Genomic DNA, 20,783 nt, shown 5'->3' with positions numbered 1-20,783 from the left:
GACTTTGAGAGAGTTAGTGTGTAGGAGAGTCCTGGGCTCAGTCCAGCTCAGACCTGGTTTGTCTCAAGGTTAAAGTATTTCCCTTGCCTTTCCGGGGCAACCAATACATGAAAATATTTCAACCATGAACTTTAGTTACAGCTCTAAATAAACATACAACATACTAACATAGCATGTGCTTAAGAGTTCCCTAAAGCATAAGCACTTTCTCCACCAAGTTCTTTGTTTTCCAAGTCTCATTTTTCCAAAAGCTACTGACTTCACCAAAAGAAAGGTATAAGAAAGTATCGGAAAAGTTCCGGGAACTTATTGAAAAAAACAATAGATGCAACAAATAAAGACAAAGCAACACTGCATTTATGCCCAATGGCCCCTAGTTATAAAAATAAGAACACCCTTGTGATTTTACAGCAGTTGCAATGATAAATGTAATTGATAATTTAACATAATTATAAAATAAACATGCTGCAGAGTTTTTCCACTTCCACAGAGGCCTTAAGGATCCTCACGATGATGACTTTGGGGGTATTAGGACTATTTATAAAGATTCTAGTCAGCCCAATCTGAGATTATAACTTCCCCTCTCAGCCCCTGTGGACTCCCAAGAGTCTCCTGTTTGTACTTATTAAGGGAACTCCCACTTCTGGTGGGGAGAGAATGACAGTAGGATGCGATTGCTTAGCTTTCCCATTCTCTCAAAGTCTCCCAACCCAGTTTTCAGGATTGCTCTTCCCTTATTGAACTATGCAACAATAGCAGGTGATCCCTCCCTCACTCCTTTCTATTCTACAGGCTCTTCCAAGGAAGACAGATGCTACTCTAGAACAATGACCAGAAGAAAACAACGGAAGGAAGAAAAGTCAAAGATTACGCGCCTACTCGAATCTCCATGAAAAACAAACTCAGAAGCCTGCAATCATAAAAGCAGGCCTAAGAGGTGACTCAGCTCCCTATGTGATAGGATTTAGAGAGAATGAAAGGATTCATATATATATAGATATATATTCCATTACTTTCATGTAGTCATTTTCAATCAGTATTTATTGAGAACATACTGTGTGGGAGTTACTAGAAGATGAAGATATAGTGGTCATGGGATTGTCAGATTTAGCAATTAAAAATCCCATGTTTTATCTAGCAATTCTAAATTGTCAGCAAGAGGCTATGCCTGCCACAACAAACTCACAATCTAGTGCCCTGTGCATTCCCTAAGAATTTTGAAATCTTGTTAACACCTTAGCAAAGCTGATTTATCTAATTAGCTTAAAAGTACATAATCTGGAAGGATGATACACAGAAGACATAAGTTTGGAGGGGAAAAAGGGAGTTAGAAGGTCCAAGGCAACCATCAGCAGAATGTCACAGAAGGAGTAACAATAACTGACTGAGGACAACAAAATTGCCCCATGTCTATAGTTGGGTGGTGGGGATAGAGTAAAGGAATCAAAATGAGGCAACTATTGCTGAGAACTCAGCTTGTTTCACCTGCATTCCAAATAAGTGACAAGTTCACAAAAAAATGTTGTCAAGGTTGGTAAACATTTCAATTAGACCTGAGCAGAACGTCTAGTGAGACCTCATGCCAACTTATGGTTTGGAGTGGAAACCATACAAAATGTGGTGGTTTTATAGGGTTTGAACCTGAAAGCAAGCAAAATGTGGTGGTTTGGGCTGTGTTTTTCTTGGAGTTTTTTACACGCTCAGGCATAAAAATTCACAGTCAAGCTTGGGAGGTCCAATCTGAAACAATAAAGTTTTCACACTATCCTTTCAGCAACCACAAGGAATAGCCTTCCAAGAGAAGTTGTATCTTGTTTTAATATCTTTTAACTATGGTTGATAGACGGACTAGTTAGGCCACGTTTATGCGACAAAAACTAATTTTGATGTTTGGAAAGAGGAAAAGAGGTTGTCTTTCTGGACCAACATTAACTATATAGGAAAAAGAAAGCAAGAGTTTTTTATGCATGCTCTTTGTGTTAATAATAAAACCAGTTAATGATTAGTTCCATTGGCAGAAATTTCTTGTGGAGCCTGCTGTGAGCTCCATAGCTTGAATCTAAAGTGAGAGTAGGCTGAGGAAAATATTTGTTTTGTCTTGTGTGTCAGTTATTAAAGCCATTTCAAATCCTTCATGGAAATACATGGGGCATAAATAAATGGGAATTGCGACAAAAGAAATGCAGAGGCAGAAAAAGACATCCACATGGCAAACTTTACCATAGCCCATACTAGTAATTTACTGTTTCCTATTCTTAGTATTCCAGATCCCAAATTGTATTTGCCTAGTGCAAAATACAATTTCTGTCCCTCCACTCCTTACCTTTCTTTGATCTCCTTTGTCTAAGCAGGCAACTAAAATCTTCATGAAAACATGTGAGTGCAGGATTAGCACTGCCTTGGATGTCAAGCAGTACAGGCTCTATAATGGCTTCAGAGTGCCTTGGCTGGGTACAAGAAAACAGACTGCCTGACCCTCCCCAAGTTCTTTTTGCAGCTTTCCATGAGGTTCATTCTCTGGATCTGCAACCAAATCAAAATATTTACTTTATTCTTTAGTTGGAAAACCTGAATATCCCTTCATCATTAATAGAAATTCTAATGTTCTCACAACGGAATAAAATTTCTTTTTTTCTTTTATAATTTTGTAGCGCTTAATTTAATTTTGAAGAGGGGCTAGGAGAAACGTTATAAACATTAATTACAGTTTACATGAGCAGAACAGCAGGAATCATCATTATTATCACTTAACTCATATATTTATTAAGTTATTCCAGGAAAACCTAGTTAATTCACACCTTGTGCCTTTGAAACATTTGATAACTCCAAGTTGGGGAATTGGCTTTAACTTTTCCTTTGGTGAAGAGAGTTTACAGCTCTAATTAAATTAGCTTTGCAGGGGGTGATTAATCTTCTTAAGGAAATAGACTGCTTTCAAACACTCCAGTAACAACTGCTTCTAACAATTAATGAAATAAACACGAATTCTGTCCTGCTTATTAAAGCAGATCCAGTTATGAGTCTTGGCCACAGAATATTAATCCCTGGCTTATGTAAGTATGTTCTATATAATATATTACAACATTTTATAATTCTGACATATCATAGTTTATACTGGTCTTCCCTCAAATTAGCCTAAGACAGTGAGGTTTCCTTGTATTTCTGTCCAACAGTTGTATGTGCCCAAGATGCCAGTGAAATAGATCTAAATAGTTTTTTGAAATGTTTGTGATCCCTCCAAACCCTGTTAACTATAATATGTCTTGACATAATTGGATTAATTGGAAGCCCACTTGGCTAGGGCATTGTGGTAGTTGAAACCTATTAGCACTCAAGTAGATAATCCAAATCACCCTCAATGAATATGAATAAGCCATATACTGAATAGTACAACCGAATGTCTAAGGATTGGACAGGTAACCCAATATGTCTATTAGTTCTTCAATTAAAATAAGAACTCACCAAAAATAGTTTGTCCTGAAAATGTCAAGAATTCATTATAGAGCCCCAAATCAAACCTCTTCATAAAATTACTCAGGGAAATAATAGGTTCCTTTTAGCACTCCTTTTTTTCTTTTTCTTTTTTGAGGTGGGGATCTTGCCTTGTTACCCAGGCGGGAGTACGCTGCAGTCTCAAACCTCTGGGTTCAAGTGATCCTCTCAAGTAGCTAGGACTACAGATGCACACTTCTATGCCTAATTCTTATTTATTTGTTTATCTATTTGTAGAGACAGGAGTCTTGCTTTGTTGTCCAGGCTGGACTCAAAACTCCTGGCTTCAGGGAATTCTCCCACCTTAAGCTCCCAAAGTTTAGTATTTCCTTGAGAAATACTAACTAGAGAAAACTAAAGACAAAAGAATACATCCAATTACAACTTATTTATAAATGTAAACAAAACAAAAAAAATTGAATATTCTTTCACTGTACATATATTGAGTATTTACTATCTATCAGGCTCAGTTGTGAGCTCTGAGAGATATAAATGTTATATTGTGCTTGCTACAACTTATAGTTTCAATAAGGAGACAGATTAAAAAAACAATTACAATAAAACTTGAAAAATGCTGTAAAAGAATTAAGCAGTGGATACTCCAGAGGCATAAAAACAGGCACCTAATTTCAAGCTCTGGAGATTTCCCCAGAGGAGATGTCACTTGAGCTGAGGTAGAGAGGTGAGAAGTCAGCTAGGTGGCCAATGAACCGAGAGGGCTTTCCAGTGTAAGGGGTTAGCATATACAGAAGTAGAAACTGAAAGGCCTTGTTAAGCATTACATTTATGCTAATGTTAAGCATTAACTTGTATTCTTTGAACATTTACTTTTCACAAAACATCTTGCTAAGCATTTTACAGGCATTTGTCTCACTTAATTCTACCATCATCATTTAAACCAGTTCTATTATTATTCCAATTGTACTGAAAGAAACTGAGGTTCGGAAAAGTAAAATAACTTACTGAAGATTTTTCAGCAGTCTGACTCCAAAGCCCCCCACCACCACTAAAGTCTGACTGCCTCCCCAGTTACGTCACAGTGGTGCTTGTCTTTCCTCTATAGGCAATGAGAAGCCACAAAAAATTTTAGGTGAATCTCCTAAAAGTAAGCATAACATTTTTTAAATGTGAAAATGACTCCTTTTTTTTGGTTATTTTTTAAATCCTTTGGTTCAATACCTTGATTATGTCCTTCTTAAATTTGGTTTCTATCTTGTTTAAAAAAGAAATCCTGACTTAAGAAGGATGTATTGTGCATGTGAATCACAACCCCCATAATGAGGAGAGAGGTAAAAATGATGCTGTTTCTAATGAACAGGGATGGGAAGTATCATGTGTCACTCTGATATGCCATACAAAAACCAACATGGGTTGTCACACCATGGATACAGGGTAGGATTTATCATTTATACATACTCTCATGGAGGCAGGGTCAGATTTCTAAATCCAAATACTGTAAATTCAGCATATTTCTCCCACAATCTGCCTTTTAATTGATGGCTTTTAAGGGGCAAGATTTGCTTAGAAACATGTTTAAGAAAGAAGAGTGGAACTATGGTGACCTAAAATGATCTAATTTTCTAGAAAATTACTACTTTCTACAAGCTGTATAAACTTTAATTAAGAAGACAAGGAGGTCTATTCTCTCTCCTTACACACATATGACATGCCAGGATCTTGGGACACTGATAAAAGGAAGAGAGTGGACTGAAAAGATTACAATTTTTAACAAAACTCTAAATATAATTAAGATGAAATGTTTACTGCCATCTTTAAGGACCAAAAAGTAGCCAACATTTGTTGCTCCTGTGGAAAGTAAATATCTTTGACTTCAAAATATGGGTAAAGTCAGCTTATAAAGTAATCTGTAGAATGAGATTAAGTCACAAGACAAAACAAAAATCAGCCCATTTTAGCACAGTACATTTTTCAGCTAAATGTCACCAAAATAAGCATTCTTGGGACATTTAATGCAATGCTTAATGCATCTGTATCCAATAAGATGTTCTCAACATCTCCTAAAGGGATACTTTGGTAGCTTCCACTACATATTCTCTAGAACCCAAGTTTAATGGTAGCAGATTTAGAAGAACAGATTTAAAAAAAAAAAAAAAAATGAAGGCAGACAATATGAAAAAATCCTCCACAATTCACAGGACATAACCTATGGCCACAAAACTTTCCCTTTCACCGACTTTGTATTCATATGGTTCTCTTTCACCTACTTTCTCTCCTTGCCCTCTTTCTCCCTAAATTCTCTTTTCCCACTTTAGTTCTCCTAGCAAACCAGGTCTAAAATCACTTCAAAAGGACATATTTGGTGCAAAGCAGTTTAATGTACTTTATGCTACATGTAAAAGCATTGGGGTAGCCTTGGTGTCAGTGTGGTTTGGACTGTCATCAAGACTGGCTCATTGAGGTTAAATGAAAATCAACTTCAATAGGAATAATTTGAAAGAAAATAGCATTTTTAACAAATTCAGATATCTTCATGTGTTCTTCCCAATCTACACATTCTGAAGAAAACTGGATGACAGCTACAGCTTTGTAAGTAGCCTCCTGTGATATGTTGATGCTACCACAGCAAATTGGGAAATGAGGGGAAGGATGTGTGTTTAGCACAAATGCTTATGATTATGCACACATCACTTGTGTTGAGTATGTAGCTCAGCTATATTAACTACACTGATTAACTCTATTTATATATGTGTGAGGTGGGCTGAAAAGCACTATAAAATTTATCTGCATGTGTATATGCAAGCAGAGAGAAATGCTGTATTATGTGTATAAATATCAGGTAACATAAAATAAAATACCCCTGTAGTTGTTTGTTTAGGGACACATTTGGATTGAGTGAGCATTATAACAATCATTTCTTTCAGAGCCACAAAAACATCACACTTTTTAGTTTTAATAAAGTCTAGTTTTTGGCAGTTCTTTTATCACATCTGTCATCTCCTAAGCTTTGCTTATCCAAAGCACTCAGACTTGAATTTTGAAATTGTCAATATAGGCCTTCTAATCTTTAAGTCTTAAATTATCTAAGCAGATTAACTACCATTATTCTATGCTTACAGGACTCCAGGGTAAAAGACAGCAGAGGAAATACAACTTTTTTTTTTTTTTTTCAGGCAATTAAGTTCCTGTGGAGGTTGTGTTTGGGGCATGTATTTGGAATATGGTCCAATGTGTTTATGTAAATAACCAAATAGACATGGTGAGTACATTAACTCCAGTATCTAGATTTATAAGACAAAAAAAAAAAAAAAAGCTCTAAGAAGCTCAATTGTCTCACTTTTAAATCACAAGTTATTCATAGTTCATATTGACAATTCTCCAGTTTGCTAACTAACAATGAATGTCCTGAAGCCAAGGGAGATATCTTAAAGGAAAAAGAAAAAGAAAAAAATAAAGCTCATTTTCCCAGCAGCGCCTATCTCTGTGGTGACCCGATTTCTGCTATGATCTCCTTTCTAAGATCAAAGCAGGATTAATGTGATTCTTTACTGTTTGCACATCTCAAAGCTCTGGAGACTTGAGAAATAAGTACAAATGCAGCCCTTGAACACAGGGGAAACTGAACTTGAGTGGGGTGGGCTAATAGCACGAGGAATAGCTAACTATGAAGAGTTATTTGGGATTTGGAAAGCAACACAGAATTTAGAGTATTTTGTAAGCACTGTTGCCTCCTCTTTTCTCATTTTCTGGGGCAAGGCTTTCCGTTGGTTGATGAGGCCAGCACTGAATGTCATCTTATTAATAGTCTCCATAATGACCTTTTAGCTCATTTGGAATGTTTTGCAGCTGCTAGTACACATGAAAAGGGAAGGGAACCCTGCTGCATGTTTTCACAAGAAAGCACTTTCACGTTGCTACAACCAGGCATTTATAAGGAGGATTTAAAAGGGGGAAATCTTTTAAAATATCAAAATGTTGAACTTTTGTGTTTCCATTGCATGTAACATTTCTGGATACTGGGACCCCTAAAGGGTGAGTGTTTCTGCAGCCTTTCAGAATTGCTTGCTCTTTTGTTGAAGAAAAGGCAAGTCCCATATTCCTGGGATCTCAGAAGGTGAAAAGAAAATCACTTTTATTTGTAATGTTTAGTGTATACACTACTTGGGAAGGGAGAAGCTCCCCTTCTCCAAAGGTGACTGTGATTTACCTGCTTACCTAGAAGATGGAGCTGCCACAGTGTAGCCCAACTTGTAATTTTATTTGGATTCAGTACTCTGTGAGAGAACAGGATGGTGGGGCTGGGAGTGAAGGGTTTCTCAACCCGGAATGTGACCCCACGGTTTCCACTCTCGGGTTACACAATTCCACCCAAAGTTCAACTTTTCCACAAGTCTGCAAGCCTAGCCACACAGAGACACCCGTACCACAAGAAGTCCCAACACCTGCAGCCCATTCAACCAGCTGAGCCCTGCTTTTTTACAGAATTTGTCAGACAACTTCCTCTTGTTCCCTCTTCCAAGTTCTTTTAGGTTAGCACTTGCCCTGTCTTTTCTCTCACCATTTCCTCCCCCTTCCACTCCTGCCCTGGCTGGAGGCTACACTCTAAACCAGTCCTCACTACTCCGCCAAAGCCCAGGAGATGACCTGAGATGTAGGTAGTGCAGGATAGACTAGGGAGAGAGGTCTCTACACGACCAGACGCCGGGGAACTGGGGGATCCTTGCTGCGTAACCCCTGCCTTGGCACCCAAGGAGGTTCCACCTATTTTTTCCCCACTTCCCTTACACAGGTCCCCGCATGGAGCCGGAGAATGCGAGGAGCTTGGAGTCAGGCTGTTTCTAGGGCTAGGGATGTGAGAGTTGGGAAGGGGGTCCCACGTGATAGAGCGATGGCAGCCACGACTCAGCGCCTACACCTTCGCCTCTGCGGTCCTGGTGGCGCCGACTCCCACTGCCCACCGCAAGCTCCTACAAGAAGGGGAAATTCACCCGAAGAACCTTGTGAGTTGCCTCAACTGGAAAAGGAGTTAGATGGTGAAGCTTTTGGTCCAGAACACAATTCCCAGGGCCAAGAAAAAAGGAAAGGGACTCTCAGTACCTAAATACTCTATGCTCGCCCCCCTAATTGTTTTTACCACAACAAACAAGCAAATTGGACTGTCTTGGGCCATTTCCTTGCATTATTTAGCTTCATCTGACGTTGTTAACTCTTTTTTCATTATTATGCTGAATTTCTTAACAAGGGAATTTTCAGCTGAACTGAAAATTGTTCGATTGTTCGGAATCCATAACTAGGATCGTTTGGAATTCGTAACTAGGAATTGTGGCTGCCTGTAAGAAGTTGCCTGAAAATTCTATTGGAAAAGTTCGGAACATCAATAACAACTCACCGTTTACCTTTCTCTTTCTAATTTTATACTATTATTGTCCGTGCAGCCCCGATTTGCCCAGCGATGGCCTATCACAGGTAAACAGTCATCTAGCTAAAATCATAGTACTCAGAGACCAATGACTCGTTTAAAAAAATGTGAAGTTTTAAAATATCAGATTATTTTTTAAAGCTTAACTACTATCTGAAATTTCGAATACAATTAGTCGCTGCGTCTTAAAAGGCCTTTATATCATTGAAAATATCCTAACAGCCTGTATGACTTTGAAACAAAACATTAGGGTTAGAATTTAATATAAGTTATTTAATTATTAAAACACAGTGGGGGCCCCATAAGTTTTATAGCTTCTGTCAAGACATTGCTAATTATATATATATATATATATATATATATATATATATATATATCAGAGAGAGAGAGAGAGAGAATATTATAGAGGCTGTATTTTTTAAGTTCTCATTTTTGAATGTCATATTTTGGATGTGATCCCTTGAGTTCCAATACATGATCTTTTTAAGCTTGCAAAGAATCTAAGTTTTAAAAAAGGAAAGCGCAGGCTTCAGCCTCTATTTCATATTTTTACAGTCACAGCATACCAACTCTTTTGTATTTCCTAACTTAGAAACAAAACTTAAAAGGCAAATTTGGAAAATTAAAAGAGACATGTAATAGAGGATAACTTTTATCTATGTCTATCTGTATATCTATATATCTTTATATAGAGAAATGTTTTTAAATTAGTTAAGACCTACCGGGGAATTAAATTATATGGAATCCTGAAATACACAACATGGGAGGATGGCTTTAAAAATTATCCTATCTAGTAATACTTGTATATACACAACTAGTAAGAAGTCCATAACTATCAATAGCCAGCAGTGCTTGCAAATTACATTGAATTGAAACGCTACTGAAAGAGTTTATCTTTCATTGTAGTTTGGAATTGTGTGAAGGTATGTTATGTATGTGATCCATGTATATATAATTCTTATACTTTATATATATTTAGACATGCACTTCTTTTTAAATGTTTATGTGGTTAGTCACTTTAAGAGCATCAAAATAAATTGTGCGTTGGCTTACACTATCTCCCAGGTATTCACAAACACTGATGAACGAAAATCTTTATATCGGAAATGAAGAGCTACCCATTTAAAGAAAAGAATGGAAAGGGGAACTCGATTTATTCTCATTTGTTTAGATTCCCCCCCACACACCCCCCTGCAAATTCATTTGAATAGCTTTCAAGCCGGAAAATGGAAATGTGGCTCCTGCCCTCTATTTCAGCGGCAGCAGCAGCGTCCTGGCAACAGCGCAATTTTCTATCATCAAGGATAAATGGCATCGAACAGAACATTCTGATAAAAAAAAAAAAAAAAAAAAAAAGAAAGAAAAAGAAAGAAAGAAAGAAAAAAAAGCTTCAGCCCAAGGAGCCCATGATTGCTGGCCTTCCTGTCTGTCATCCCTTTACAAAATCCTCTCCACAAACCTGAGCGGCATGCTGTCAGAACTAATAACGTCTTCTGAAGGGGCTGGGGGGCGGGGGGAGCATAGTCTTCCCTGCACAATGTTCCCATTTATTAAATCGAGTGCTTATTTTAAAATTGCAAATATCTTTGTTTGGTTCGCTGAAAATTAAAACCAAGATGTAGGAAGTTACATGATGCGACAATTATTCGTGTCATATCAGAGAATCAAACCCCTATATCTCCCTTCTCCTGGTTAAGGTTGGATGAGGTGGAAGGGGGGAATTTGGGGGTATCCGGGACAGGAGATTTCTGGTGGAAAAATACAAATCCGTTCGCCCTGCAGGTAAGCTGAGAGTAATTGAAAGCTGGAGGCACGATGCCTATTTCTACCAGAAGAAAGAACTAACTGAGATTCCGAGAGCGCGTCTGGGCGCGGTCCTCGCCGCGACGCCGAGAGCGGGTAAGGCTCAACTACGAGGCTTGCCACCAAGCTTTCCCGCGGGAGGCTTCGAACGTTCGGTGCCTAATTCTCGCCTGCTGAGATCCCTTTCCAGAAAAGGCCATTCTGCTCCGAGTAGATGGATCCTTGATGTCCCCATGTCCGCACAGGGGGTCCTGGAGGAATTTAGAAGACACTCCTGGAGCCCTTCCCTGAGTAGTACGCTTCTCCCCGAGGTGGGGACAGAGAACTGAAGAGCAGCGCCCCCAACACTGGGGTTGGGGGTGGTCGAGGGGCTTCGGATGCCCGCATTTGGGATTCTTAGCGGCCTGGGCTGATGACTGGAGATGGGGGGATTGAGTTTGGCCAGCGGCTAGCTCTAGTGCCCGTCGAGTTGCTGGGCCACCCAGGGCCCGAAGCAGAGGGGAATGGGGGTGCGGCGGTGTTGACGCCCTCTTCCCACCCAGGATCGATCGGTCAGTAGGGAGAGATGAAGAAGGGGAACTAAAAACGAGTAGAAAATTCGAATTTAATAGCCTTTATAAGAAGTCAAAAGACAAAAAATGGTAGAGAGGAATGCAGAGGGCCCTAAATGGACTCTAAGACGAAGTATGGGCGGTAGCTGGAGAGCGGGGACTGGGAGGTGGGGCTGGGGGAAACGGGTAAGCAGCTTGCTTTGGTGAGGAGCTCCCGCACTGAGAACGGTGGGAGGAGGGAATGATGGGGGAAAGCTTTGTTTAACGAGGGAACCTAATTATTGCGCATCTGAAAGTCTTAGTCCTTACTATGAGACGAAGGCGGGTACCTGAGGGATGCAGCGCGCATGCCCGAGCCGTCGGATTTGCATGATAAGGCGCGCACGTGAGCCAACTCGGGTGCAGCCCAGGCCGGCCGTGGCCGCCAATGGAATCTCACTCCTACTGCGCCTCCGGGTCACATTGACATCTCGGTTCCCCCACAATAGGCCTTTAAAACCCACTTTAAAAATAAAAAAGAATGTTTTAGTATTGATTCTCGCCTAGACACTGTAGATTTCTGTGGGAAATTGACACGGTTTAGAACTACAAATACATTTACTACAAGCAAGGGTTAAAGTATTCAGAATTTAAGAAAAAGTTAGAAGGCCAGAGAGAGGAGGCTGTTTAAAGAGCACTGGTGGGAAGTCAAGCAATCCTGGGACTGCTGCCTTCGGAGCCCTGAGGCTTGGGCCAACGCCGAATCTCTCTGAGCCTTACCTGTCACATGAAAATCACACCTCCTTCATTAACCAAATGAGCCTCAAAAGCCGAGAAACGTTACCTGTTCAGGCCTGGCTTAAGAAAGCAATCCCAATTCTGCTCTTTCTCCACCACATCCCCAGCCACACATGGTGGCCAGGGAGATGGAAACCAGAACTCCTGCGTTCCATCCCTCTCCCTTTCCCACACACCAAAGTCATCTGTGGGGTGAGGCCCATGTGTTAGTTCCCTCCTCTGTGAAATGGTGCGAATTATAGAGAGGCAGAAAAGAGAAAGGTGGAGAAGTGGCATGAATCACCACCATGGCTAGGCCTCTTGTCTCCACCCATGCTCTGAGGCTAGAAAGATGGGATTGATTCTCTGGGGCTACAGAAAGGGTGGGCCAGCTGGGAACTATTACCCATCCTGCCCCTTCTGCACACCAAAGCTGCTGCCTGTCCTTGCTGCAGCACCATTCTGACCATTATCAACCAACCACCTTGCATTCTTCCCACTATATATTCCTGCCAGAATTGCTGTCTACACATGGGCCTCCAGCATCCCTAAGAGTGCTCATACACTGTGACAAGAAAACCATTTGTTTTTATTGAAATAAAACAGGTAGAGATTGTTATTTGCAGTTCCTCTCCCCTTTTGTGTAATTCACAAGTCCCTAACATAGGATTAGGCTTCAAATGCATTTGGTCAGGTACATACATTTTAGTGCTCAGCTTAAATAAATTGATGCTTAAAAGCCCCTCGGCAGTACCTGTTTCTAGGTCTTTGTCACCCTCCAGGCCTATGATTATAACTTGGCTTTTTGTTTCTTTTTTGAGAATGTGAACCAGAGCCCCACGCCAGCCCTCCAAAATGCAAGACATTAAAAAGTGACCTCAAGGTTTTACCTGTTCATCTAAAATCAGTATTATTTGACCAATGAGTATTATGCCACATATCATGTAAGCACATAGCTTCCAATATCTACGTCCATTTTCAAAGAAGGAGATACCTACTGAACCTTCAGAAATGCCAGCTGGTAGTTTCTGTATAGAACAACACGCTTTCTCACAATAGTGTTTGGGAATTGTCTTTATAAAAGTTAAGCTTTCTCGAAACGGGTTCAATAAAATCAAAAGAGTGTTGGCTTCAATCACATAAGGCTGCAAAATGAGATAGCCATGTTGTCTAAAATACTTCTTGAACACTTTGGATTTTAGAACACTTTTTCTTATAATAGATCTATCTTTGTGCTTTAAGGAATAGGGTAATAATGGTGTGTTTAAAAGGAAATTTAGACCTTAAAGGTCCATCAGCCAATCAATAATTTTCACAACCCTCAATTAAAGCAAAATTCTCTTTCCCTGTCCTATAAGTGACTAGGATAAATGAAGATATTTTTCTTCTTGAGCATTTTAGGTAAAATTGTACAAACGTAGTCTCAAATTCATGTCCGGGTCTCTTTCTAAGGCAGGTTTCGGATCATCCATAAGGCTAACTTTGATGACAACTCACTGTCATCCCTAAATAAAAGATCAGCAGGCTGGGGGTCTAGAGATGGACACTACAATGTGCACTCTGGACAGTGACCAGGAACCCAGCATTGGCCACAACTTCAGGCTCTGGAGCTGCTGTTCACAGGCACCCTCAGCTCCCATCCAGACTGCCCTGCAAAGTCTCTTTGTCTTACATTTGTGCTGACCTCCCATTGGCTCCTTCTCATTCCCCACTGTCATAGCTGGCCATTAGCACCCTTTGCCAGCAAGGCTAGTTGGTTAAAAAATCATATATATGTACATACATACACACACTAAGCTGGGAGCATTTCCTTCCCATGTAGGAAGCTCCTCTGATTTAAGACTGGTCAAATTATTAGAAAACAGCAAAGGAGTTTAAAGAGGGAAATTATTGAGGACAATGACTGCAGACATGCAGTCCACAGTGCAGAGGCTGCCTTTTTCTTGAGGACTCAGAGCTATGCCCACAAATCAGATGAGCAGAACAATTCCCTAGTCCACCACCCATGTTTGGGGTCATTCGGATTGGAGGTAGTTTTGGGGGATTCCCTTTTCTCTAGCATGGGTCAGCCAGGAGGCAAGAAGGAGGCTAAGGGGCTAGGGCCCCACATCAGTCTCACTGAGCCTCCAGGAAGTATCTTTTCCTTCTGTCCCTACTTGCCCCAGTGGGTCCCTCGTGCCTAGCCCCCCTCCCTGCCCTTCGGGAGTTATTTTAAGGACACTAAAAACGGTGCCCCAGGAATAAGCTCCCCCCTTTCTCTTTCTCTTTCTCTCTCTCTCTCTCTCCCTCTCTCTCTAGCTCTCTCTCTAGCTCTCTCTCTCTCTCTAGCTCTCTCTCTTAAGACCTGGGAGCTAACCCAAGACTGGACGGGAGGGGGCAGCTGAGCGTGGCGGGGAGGTGGCGGGGGAGCCGTGGCGGTTGTTAAAAGCACAGGATTCTGGTGTCCAGGGGCGCTTGAGCAGGTAGCGAGCAGGGCTAGCCGCGTGTTGCCCCGGCGAGCGTTTTCAAACAACTTGAATTACAGGCTACATCTTGAATATGAATTAGCCTTCCACACTAGTGTAACTTCTCTTTGAAACTCAACTTGTCAAAGTATGGTTTTAATTAAACATCTTCCGGCCTCGAAAGATTACATGTTTTGTAAAATATGTTCTAGCATGAAATTTGCTTCCACGATCTGAAATTAGGTTCCCTGTAAATGTTTTCATAAAAAAGAAGTAAGAGGAGAGTGTGTGTATGTGTGTGTGTGTGTGTGTGTGTGTGTGAGAGAGAGAGAGAGAAAGAGAGAGAGAGACATTGAGAGAGACAGGGAAAGAGGGAGAGAGGGAGGGAGTGAGGGAAAGAGAGAGAGAGAGAGAGAGAGAGAGAGAGAGAGAGAAAGAGAAAGGGGAATGGAGCAGTTTATAGTCACTGCCTTCCTTTAAAACATCCTACCTGCCTGCTCTGGTGCCGGACAGGTCCCAGGACCCAGCCAGTCCCCCAGGCAGGGCCAAGACTGCGTGCCCAGGACAAGCAAGTAACTCAAAACCCGCCCTGGGCTCACACTGCTTTTACAGTTGGGGACAATAGATCGGACACATAAGTTAATCCCACACTGATTTGTTTTGGATCCAACTGCAGGACGCCCGATACCTCCCCCTTGGTTGCTGCTGCAGACACCTGCCTCCTTCTCTCGTGAACTGCTCTGCTTCTACCCATGAAGACAGAGAAAAGAAACCCTAGGGTGCAGAACGAACCTCAGCAGCATTCACGACAACACTTCACTGTGAAATGTAAAGTTCTCCTTTAAGAATTCCTGGCTAATATTGAGAACAACAGCAATGTCAACTGATAGCCTTTCTAACAGACATCTGAACTGCTCTAAGCCAAACTAAAAGCTTGCCTTGATAGAGAAGGGGCGGGCCTCTGGGGGCTCTCTCTCACCTGCCTGGGGCCCTCTATTTCCCAAGTAGCCCTCAGAGAAAAAAAGACCCTATGCTTCTGTGTAAGGGTAGGAAAAGTGCCTGCCACGATGGGTCTTTCTATTCAATACAGAATTAAGAGTTCGGTCCCTGTGGAATTCTCTTCCTGTCTACTCTCTGAGGAACCAGCCAAGTCTAACGGGATTTGCTGGATTCGAGTAAAACTTGGTGCACATGGGGTGGGGTGTGATGGTGGAGCAGGAGGGAGGGGGGCCCATCTCCTTTCTTCCAGATAATTGGGACCCAGCAAAAGAGGAGGGGTGGTGCGGTAGGAAGAGTTATTTACCGTCCTCCACTGAAATAGGCAAAACCAATAACGCACCTCACTTTTCACCCTGTTTACTCCATCCCCATTCAGTGATTGGCAAAGCAGGCCCTGAAGGCAAAGGCAGTAATTGCTCCGCGCTCTCCTTACTAGGGAAATGTGTAGGCATTTGAAGTGTACTAAAAATAAACGAAGGAGCGAGAAAATGAAAAGGGGACAGAGTGACAATTTGCGGCAATTAAAGCGTCTGCACGCTGTTGCCGGAGGAACAGGGACCCACAGCGGTTTTTGTTTTCCCAGGCTTGATGATGTGACTAACTCGTTAGAGAATTTGCGTACCAGGTTGTGTGTGTGTGTGTGTGCGCGCGTGCGCGCGTGCATCAGCAACCCAGAAGCCCACAGCAATGGCCATATCTGTGGGAGAACAGGAGACCTAGGACCCTAAAAACCCCTTTGGCCTCAAGAAAGACCCCGGTCCAGCTATCTACCCTAACCCCTAAGCCTCTCTCAAGTGAGAGCCTCTCCGTTAGCACTCAGCTGCCAGTCTCCCAGGAACTTTGGAGCAAGTTTTCAGCTCCAAGGAGTGTCTAACCTTAAAAAGGAAAAGCATAATAATACTACCTTGTATTTCATGACCACGCAAAACACGCAAAGGATGTAAGGTGGGGAGGGGAGAAAAAAAGGGGCGGCCAGCCATATCAAAGCTTGGGAGACATTTTGACAGTGCGCTTGAAGTATTGCTCTTTATTTTTGGAAGGTTTTCAAGAAGGGGGTGGGGGACACGTGGGAGAACCACAACTTTCTCCTGTCTGTCACTCAAGCGGCCAGAGAGGGCTCCAGTCTCCAGCTCCTGAGGCAACACACAGCGGGAAATTGCTTCAAGATACAGTAGGGCTCTATTCTTTCTCTACCCCCCACATTTCCCAGCAGTGAACTTCACAGAGAGGGTAGTAATCCTGGGTGTCAAAAATCTGTGCATAGCCTAAGATCAGAAGAATTAACCTCAGGCCCTGGACCCAGCCTAGCGGCCAAACTGGCACCCGGTGCTGATCAGCCTCGGCATCCCCACACCCACCTCCCCAGTCTGGGGTGGTGAGGTTTGGGGGAGGGGAGTGACACTACTAAGCATCCACCACCTAAGTCCAGCCCAGGCTGGCTTCAATGAAAGCTGGCAAATCCGGCGAGTCTCGCAGAAATTTTCTTCGACCCTAATTCAATTTTAAAGCGGATTTTTACTATTAAAAACGCTGCCGAGCAACACATTGAATTAATCTGACTGTACGGTTTTAATTACAGTGAGGGTTTCTCTACAAATCTGCACAAGACAGTGGCTGGCTCTCGGAGGATATCTGCCTCCTGAATTCCATTATCGAGCCTCTGATTCCCAGCAGACGGCAGCGCGTGGGAGCCAGCTGCAGGCTCGGGCGTTCAGTCGCCCTCTGCTTCTGCCTGGCCTCCAGCGCCGGTCCCTCGTCCCTTCCTTCACCCCAGCCCCATGGAAAGCCCAGGATTCCTGCCTGTCTGTCTGAGACTGCTGGACTGATGTCCTGAAACTCTACCCTTGCTTTTTAAACTCTTGCGCCCCAGACTTTTGAGCCCGCTGAGCATCATTCTTAAAGTGGCTCATTTTGTCTGGGGAGGGTGACCTCTTGTGTAGTGCTTTTTGAAGGGTTCTCCTGCTTCGACTTAGCAGCTGTTAGAGTGGGCAGTGTGATGCCCAGGCTGTTTGAGGGGAAAGCAGGCTAGGAAATGGGGAGGATAAAAGGAAAAAGGGGTGGAAGACTAGTGGATGAAGAGCTTGGTTTTCGGGGATCTAGGGCCCCCACCTCCAGCCTTACCCTCACTCCCATCTCCACCTCCAGGCCCTAGAGGAAATATACATGGCGTAGATCTGCAGTTAAACGGGGCTGCTTTTATTAGCTCTCATTTTGTTCATCTGTTGTGCAGTTAGCATTGTGGGGCAATGGTACCTAGCAAATAGGTCCAGGAAGAAAACTAAAACACAAAACGAAGCCAACTTACACGCATTCTCTTTTGTCCACTCTCTTATATTCTTTTTCTAACTTCCTTTCTATGTCCTCTGCTTTTGTACCATTCTCTACTTCCCTCCTCACAAAGTATGTGGGAGGAAAGAAAGTGAATCCATATATAAGCCAGCAAAATGGACACAACCTCTCAATGTGTATTTAAAGAGCTGAAGGCTTTGAGCTCTGTGGGGAAAGGGCCCCACTTGATACAGTGAAAGGGATGAGGAGCATTTTTGCTCTCTGCACAAAATTTGTAAAACCTACCAAAAAAAAAAAATTATTCCATTCCCAGGGTAGGGGAGAGCAGGCTCTCTTTCTCCTAGATGTGTGTGTGTGTGTGTGTGTGTGTGTGTGTGTGTGTGTGTGTGTTAAAGGGATCTCTTTTCTGAACAACAACAACAAAAGAGACAGAGAGAGAAAAACAGAGAGAGAGACAGAGAAAATGAACAGGCACACTTGGGAGAATGGGTTGCGAAAAAAACAAAAACAACCTTTGCTTCTTCTAAGGGCATTCAAATCTGTTGCCCTCTAGAAAAAAAAGTTTTCCTAAAAAACTAATAAATTACCTTTCCATTTATTGGGATGTTTTCAAATAAAGGAGACAAGGAGTGTTTATGAACAGGTATGAGTATAAAAGTCACCAGTTCATATACATCAAAAGAGTAGTCAGATACAGAACAAACTCTCCCTCTCTTTCTCATGAAAAATGGGCTTTATTTATTTTTTCCATTATAACAAGAGAACCATCTAAGAATTCACATAATAGCAAGGGGATATTTTCATTCCAGATTTTCCTGAAGAGTTGTCCCAAACGGGGCTCTCCTTTAATATTAGCCATTTTTTGTGACTTTGTTATCGTTACTGCTAATTAAGGGATGAGGAATTAAACAGAAGATGCTTGGAGGCATTTAGGAAGACAGCTATATTAACTCCTTATTATGCCTAAAAATAGTTTACTGTTTCCTGTTGATACTTGTTCCCTACCACTCTAGGGCTGCATTTATCCTCCAATGGCCAGGGGTTTCTGCTTTTCAAAGACTGGCTTGCTAAAAGCTGACTTCTAACAACCCTTCCTTCTCCTTTGCCCTGATATATTTCCCAGCAGGGCAAATATGGAGAGCCCAACCTTAGTTTAGCCTACAGATGGAAAAGACAGACATCAGCATTTATCTTGTTTTATTCTAAGTATTTAAACATTGTTGAGCCCTTTTTTCCTGGGTTTAGAGAAAGAAGAACGTTTTTGTATTAGGGAGTGGGGTCCTATGCTTGTGAAAAGAGAAAAAAGCGAGAGGAGTTGAGAGGAGAGGGCAGACAGGCAGACGGACTTCTGAATACAATCCTAAGATTAGGGAAGGTAGAAACATGTGCTGTTTTTGCCCTGAATCAGTTCTGGGCCCCAGCACATCCACTCCCTCTATTAAGAAAGCCTTGGGTGCTCACACACTTGGGAATGGAGTCATGGAGAAGGCAACTGATGTTTAGTTTGAGGAGCTGGTTAGCTGTGTTTTCATAACTCCACTGGACTCCAGGTTTGAAAATGCCTGGAGCAGGAGACTGTAGGTTGGGACATGCATAGTTAACATTCTCCAAATTAGACAGTCTTGAAAAACTCTGTGAAGCCCCCTGTGGGAGCTAGTGTCAAGTCAGAGTTTCCCAGCTGCCTAGTCTTAAGACCCAGGACTGGAGAGATGAGGGAAATGTTATCCCCAAACTTAAGTAAGACTCTTTCAAAATATGGGGTAAACTGAGGCCACTTTTTAATTTGATTTGGGGGAGTCTAAGAGAGAAGGGTGCTAATATGGACAATACAGCTTGTCACCACAGACAAGAACACCAAACTCAGTGTTTCCTTGTGTAGACGGATAGTTTTGGTTACTCCTCAAGATGCCAACACTGGCAAGAGGCAGCTCCCTTGTGACTCAGAGCTTTCACTGGTGTGTGTGTGTTGGGGGAGGGGATAAAGTTGTGCAGGTTTCCAGGATATCAGGCACTCTTTCCTTACATACACACACAGAGTTTTACAGTATATTGAATGAGGAAAAAGACTAGCAAGGTTTTTTTTTCCACCAATGTCTCCCATTGAGAAGGGGCTATGTAAATCAATACTGAGTTATTTCTTTGAATTCAAAGGATATTTATCCAGGTCTAATTTCTTTAGAATTAAAGTGATAACTGAGCCCAACTTAGCAACCAAACCCAGCCAGGTCCTGCCTGGCTTGAATGTACTTCTACAGTCCATGAGGCTGCAAAACCACTTCAGGCACCCCAAAGCATTTCCAGGCCTACATGCGTGAGAAAACATGGGTCCAGACCTGGAACAGCAGGAGTTTCTTTGACCCAAGAGCCCATTCCTCCAACAGTGGCCACCGGTGGACCAGGGAGATTTTGTGTTGGCAATACACAAGCATTTCTCTCTAAATAACATTGACACTCGCAATACAAATTCCAACATCTCAATACCTTAAAAAGCAAAAAGCAGCTTAGGCCTCAAATCCTGCCTAGAGAATATGACCCTCACCTACTACAAGCCCTAAAACAGCCTTAGGCCTCCTACTCCAGATTGCTGGGTTTACATTTATTTTGAATGATAAAGACTTCGAAGGCCTCGCCTGCTCTACTCCTCCCACCCGCAAGCGTTGGCCCGGGTTCCCCTGCGGGCCAGACAAAGAAGCAGGAGCCAGGACCCGGCTGGCGCCTAACTCGGCGCCAGGCCTGGAGCCCCTGAGGTGTGCCCCTTCCTGCAAGGCCCCAAGGAACCCGAGTTTTTGCCCCTCGCTGAAGGGTTGGAGGTGCGGGCTGGGCTAGTGATAAAGGAGGGTGACTCCAGCCTCTTTACTTCAGCTCATTGCTGTCACCCATGAAACTGGATGAAGGACTGGGAAGCCAATCTCCCGGGTCCAATTGGAGAGAAATGACTGTGGTAAATAGCCCTGTGGTAAATAGCCTCTGAGCAGCGAATTCTGCGCCGTGGCCGGTGGCAGAGGCTACACCTGGCAGCCCTACTCACCGCGCGCCACCTTTGCATGCTGTGCGGGGGTCACACTATCTCGT

The 20,783-nt window shown here is 42.5% G+C and overlaps 1 long non-coding RNA gene across 2 annotated transcripts in view; it reads right to left on the bottom strand.

Annotated features, from left to right (window-relative positions):
• LOC116533249 overlaps positions 1–20,783 on the bottom strand; it is a 46,377-nt gene that overhangs the window by 15,814 nt on the left and 9,780 nt on the right. For both annotated transcript variants that reach the window (XR_004261171.1, XR_004261172.1), the window contains exon 2: positions 2,324–2,523. This is a non-coding gene — a long non-coding RNA (uncharacterized LOC116533249). The remainder of the gene's footprint in view (positions 1–2,323; positions 2,524–20,783) is intronic.

This window comes from Sapajus apella, unplaced genomic scaffold (genome assembly GCF_009761245.1).
Source record: "Sapajus apella isolate SASKATOON/1434 unplaced genomic scaffold, GSC_monkey_1.0 scaffold81, whole genome shotgun sequence".
Classification (NCBI taxonomy): Eukaryota; Metazoa; Chordata; class Mammalia; order Primates; family Cebidae; genus Sapajus; species Sapajus apella.
The sequence above is the reverse complement of the archived record's forward strand: the minus strand, read 5'-3'. Positions and strand labels throughout refer to the sequence as shown.